Source organism: Helianthus annuus, chromosome 1 (genome assembly GCF_002127325.2).
Source record: "Helianthus annuus cultivar XRQ/B chromosome 1, HanXRQr2.0-SUNRISE, whole genome shotgun sequence".
NCBI lineage: Eukaryota > Viridiplantae > Streptophyta > Magnoliopsida > Asterales > Asteraceae > Helianthus > Helianthus annuus.
This window is the reverse complement of record NC_035433.2, coordinates 124,643,866-124,649,146: the sequence shown is the minus strand read 5'-3', so window position 1 is coordinate 124,649,146 and position 5,281 is coordinate 124,643,866.

Genomic DNA, 5,281 nt, shown 5'->3' with positions numbered 1-5,281 from the left:
TTAAAAAAAAAATTGAAAAAATCAAAAAAATAAAAGAAAATTGAAAAAATTAGAAAATGTCTCGAGAAAGTTTTTGCAATAAACGGAAAATGATAGGTATAATTGGATCGTTGGCATTTGATTATTACATATATGAGATAATAAACGGCCGGTCATACGTCTAATTTAGGATATGTGGGTAGGCCCAGCCAGTTGATGAGTTTCTTAGGATCGATATGAAATAACTTAAATTAGAAATCTTGTGGGTTCTCACCTTAGGACCTGTGACAAAACTGAAACTGTGGAGAGTATAAGAGGTACGTCATAAGTAAAAAACTTATAAGTTTTTCCGATTAAATTGGCAGACCTGTTTCTTTTTGTGAAAACAAATCCGAAACAGTGTGGCGCCCAAAAAAATATTTCATCCATGCTATATGTTGAAAAAAAGAAAGAAAAACGAAACCTATGATATTGCCGCGGGGATAGCGACTCATGCGGTACATACCCTCTAGGTGGAGTTATAACAAAAATATATGAAGTTTATGGCATTCACCATGGGGATGGTGACTCGTGTGGCGTATGTCCGCTAAACTGATCATATACAAAAACATGTAAAGCTCGCAATATCATCCATCTATCCATCAAAAATTTAATCGGAATAATATAAGAGTTTTTTATATAAGACGGTAGATTTAATATCTTTTAATCTCATAAGCTTAAAACGGGATTAGGTGGCGTTGTAGTCTTTTGAGCGTGAGAAACATAGATAACTATAGTCACTTGAACTTAATGAAACGTGAATAAGGGTTTGGAAGCTGGCGGTTGGGTTTAAGTGGACCGTATACCTGCAATCCTAGTTAACGTGTGGTTTGATTTGTTAAATAAATTAAATGAATATATCGGATGCCGATGTTTCGGATTGTGATTCCATTGTAGATAATTTTTTCGGGACGAAAAAAGATAAGTGTGGGGATTTTGATCGGTGCATTTTAGGTTCACTCTAGTTTATATTAATTCGCATAAAAATGCATTGATAAGGATATGAAATATACTACACTAGTGAGTTTTTATATGTTAGGGGTCACGAAGAAAAAAGTGTGCTTAAATGATAATATATAGTTAATAAATGCTTCATTAGAATTTATTGATTGTAATATGAATGGTTGTGAATGGTGTGTGTGAAAGAATTAAAAAAACGAATCATTGGATGTCCTTATTATACAAGAAAAGAAAAAGAAAAAAAATTCAAAATATATATTTACAATTCTTTTTCGTTGGACTACAGGGACAACTTTTAATATGAATCAAATGGAGATCTTGGGCTTGGCTTTAGTGGGCTGTGATGTGTGAAGTCAAAGGGTGAGCCGCGAATTTTGAATGGGCCGATCATTAGTGGATGGCGGAGAATTGTTTTGTCAACAAGCAACATCACAAGATTATGCATCACCAATATATATACACGCATGGTGATTATTGACGGGAGTTTTGGAGGTTTTGCAAGAAAAAGAAAGGAGGTTTTAGGACGGCAGTTTTGATCGCAAGGCAGGAGACGCACGGAGAAGGGCAGCCGCCTTCGGGCGGCTGTACACGGTTCAAGGCATGATCGATTAGGTGGCTTTCTCCAAGTGAACGGTTTGTAGGGTTTATTACTTTTCTTAGTTTTATGCATTATTGGATTTGTTTTTGACATTGACAACGTTGTAAACAATTTGATGTGTTGGTTTCTTTGAACTATTTTTATGTGTTTTGAGCTCTTACTTTACAACTTGCTCGGTTGATGACAAAACTTTGTAGCTCGTTGGGTGACATAGAGTAGGTTGACTCACACTAGTAAATAGGGTAATTGAACTGTAAAAGATCTGATGACAAAGACCTATTTTTGATTACCACTTAAATTAACCGACTTTTCAGCACCATGTCTATGTGGTGTCCAATTAATGATTAAATTAAGTTTGGTGTGAACCTAGAATCTGAAACTTGGAGGACGTTACCTTTATCTTTTTGCTTGTGGCTTCTGCCCGGATGAACGATTACTTTGTTTTTCATTAAACTTTGTTCACGGATTCTTTTTAACTGGTAAAGCTTGACCACTTGTGTTGAATTCTTGGTAAACGTTTTTTATATTTGAATTATTTGTCGTTTATCAAGCGTATTGGCGATATACTTGCATCGTTAGCGGGTTGGTAAATTGGTGGGTAGTTGATATAAATAAATGGATTATTAGGTTGTATGGTGAATCTTAAAAGCTATCCCTAATAATTAATCAAATTCATTAATTCCGAGGCCATGTCTATGTGGTGTTATGAATCTGTAAACGGGTTTTTGTGTTAAACTTGCAATCGGGATTCTGGGTGGGAGTTGCTTTCCTTTAATATATAATAATTCTCTAGTTAAACACTAACCACATATTCCCCGTGGATACGATACCCTACTTACGCTATCTACGTAGTTTAATTAGGTTTTTGATTGACTCTGACGATAGTCATCAAAATGGCGCCGTTGCCGGGGAATTAGTGCGCTTAGTGTTTTTCTTTTCTAAAAAAAAGAAAAAAAAATAAAATACAAAAAAATACAAAAAACAAAAAACCTAAAAATATTTCTCTTTTATTTTGTATTATTTATTTTTGTTTAGTTCGGTATTACGCTTGGGTATCCTTGTTTGAGTTTGTACAGGTGTATTCTTCGAAACATGGATAGAGCTTATCAGATCAAGATTCAGTCAGAACTGTCCATACTCAATCTCCATTTGGACGGCGATGATTTGAGCATCACTTGTAGAGAGCAACCCGAGTTTTACTGAACGCGACCGCAAAAGAAATGCTATACGGTCGCATTGGAATATTCACAAGGATCATGCTTCTTTAACCAGGGGAGTCTGTTCCAATCTTTTGTACATATATTTTTTCTTTTATATTTGAGTCGTAGTTTCCTTCCACATTGAGGACAATGTTGGAATTAAGTGTGGGGAGGGGAGACTAGTGTCTTAGTTGTGTCAGTTGTGTCGTTAAAAAAAATTTAAAAGAATAAAATTTAAAAAAAAAATTGAAAAAATCAAAAAAATAAAAGAAAATTGAAAAAATTAGAAAATGTCTCGAGAAAGTTTTTGCAATAAACGGAAAATGATAGGTATAATTGGATCGTTGGCATTTGATTATTACATATATGAGATAATAAACGGCCGGTCATACGTCTAATTTAGGATATGTGGGTAGGCCCAGCCAGTTGATGAGTTTCTTAGGATCGATATGAAATAACTTAAATTAGAAATCTTGTGGGTTCTCACCTTAGGACCTGTGACAAAACTGAAACTGTGGAGAGTATAAGAGGTACGTCATAAGTAAAAAACTTATAAGTTTTTCCGATTAAATTGGCAGACCTGTTTCTTTTTGTGAAAACAAATCCGAAACAGTGTGGCGCCCAAAAAAATATTTCATCCATGCTATATGTTGAAAAAAAGAAAGAAAAACGAAACCTATGATATTGCCGCGGGGATAGCGACTCATGCGGTACATACCCTCTAGGTGGAGTTATAACAAAAATATATGAAGTTTATGGCATTCACCATGGGGATGGTGACTCGTGTGGCGTATGTCCGCTAAACTGATCATATACAAAAACATGTAAAGCTCGCAATATCATCCATCTATCCATCAAAAATTTAATCGGAATAATATAAGAGTTTTTTATATAAGACGGTAGATTTAATATCTTTTAATCTCATAAGCTTAAAACGGGATTAGGTGGCGTTGTAGTCTTTTGAGCGTGAGAAACATAGATAACTATAGTCACTTGAACTTAATGAAACGTGAATAAGGGTTTGGAAGCTGGCGGTTGGGTTTAAGTGGACCGTATACCTGCAATCCTAGTTAACGTGTGGTTTGATTTGTTAAATAAATTAAATGAATATATCGGATGCCGATGTTTCGGATTGTGATTCCATTGTAGATAATTTTTTCGGGACGAAAAAAGATAAGTGTGGGGATTTTGATCGGTGCATTTTAGGTTCACTCTAGTTTATATTAATTCGCATAAAAATGCATTGATAAGGATATGAAATATACTACACTAGTGAGTTTTTATATGTTAGGGGTCACGAAGAAAAAAGTGTGCTTAAATGATAATATATAGTTAATAAATGCTTCATTAGAATTTATTGATTGTAATATGAATGGTTGTGAATGGTGTGTGTGAAAGAATTAAAAAAACGAATCATTGGATGTCCTTATTATACAAGAAAAGAAAAAGAAAAAAAATTCAAAATATATATTTACAATTCTTTTTCGTTGGACTACAGGGACAACTTTTAATATGAATCAAATGGAGATCTTGGGCTTGGCTTTAGTGGGCTGTGATGTGTGAAGTCAAAGGGTGAGCCGCGAATTTTGAATGGGCCGATCATTAGTGGATGGCGGAGAATTGTTTTGTCAACAAGCAACATCACAAGATTATGCATCACCAATATATATACACGCATGGTGATTATTGACGGGAGTTTTGGAGGTTTTGCAAGAAAAAGAAAGGAGGTTTTAGGACGGCAGTTTTGATCGCAAGGCAGGAGACGCACGGAGAAGGGCAGCCGCCTTCGGGCGGCTGTACACGGTTCAAGGCATGATCGATTAGGTGGCTTTCTCCAAGTGAACGGTTTGTAGGGTTTATTACTTTTCTTAGTTTTATGCATTATTGGATTTGTTTTTGACATTGACAACGTTGTAAACAATTTGATGTGTTGGTTTCTTTGAACTATTTTTATGTGTTTTGAGCTCTTACTTTACAACTTGCTCGGTTGATGACAAAACTTTGTAGCTCGTTGGGTGACATAGAGTAGGTTGACTCACACTAGTAAATAGGGTAATTGAACTGTAAAAGATCTGATGACAAAGACCTATTTTTGATTACCACTTAAATTAACCGACTTTTCAGCACCATGTCTATGTGGTGTCCAATTAATGATTAAATTAAGTTTGGTGTGAACCTAGAATCTGAAACTTGGAGGACGTTACCTTTATCTTTTTGCTTGTGGCTTCTGCCCGGATGAACGATTACTTTGTTTTTCATTAAACTTTGTTCACGGATTCTTTTTAACTGGTAAAGCTTGACCACTTGTGTTGAATTCTTGGTAAACGTTTTTTATATTTGAATTATTTGTCGTTTATCAAGCGTATTGGCGATATACTTGCATCGTTAGCGGGTTGGTAAATTGGTGGGTAGTTGATATAAATAAATGGATTATTAGGTTGTATGGTGAATCTTAAAAGCTATCCCTAATAATTAATCAAATTCATTAATTCCGAGGCCATGTCTA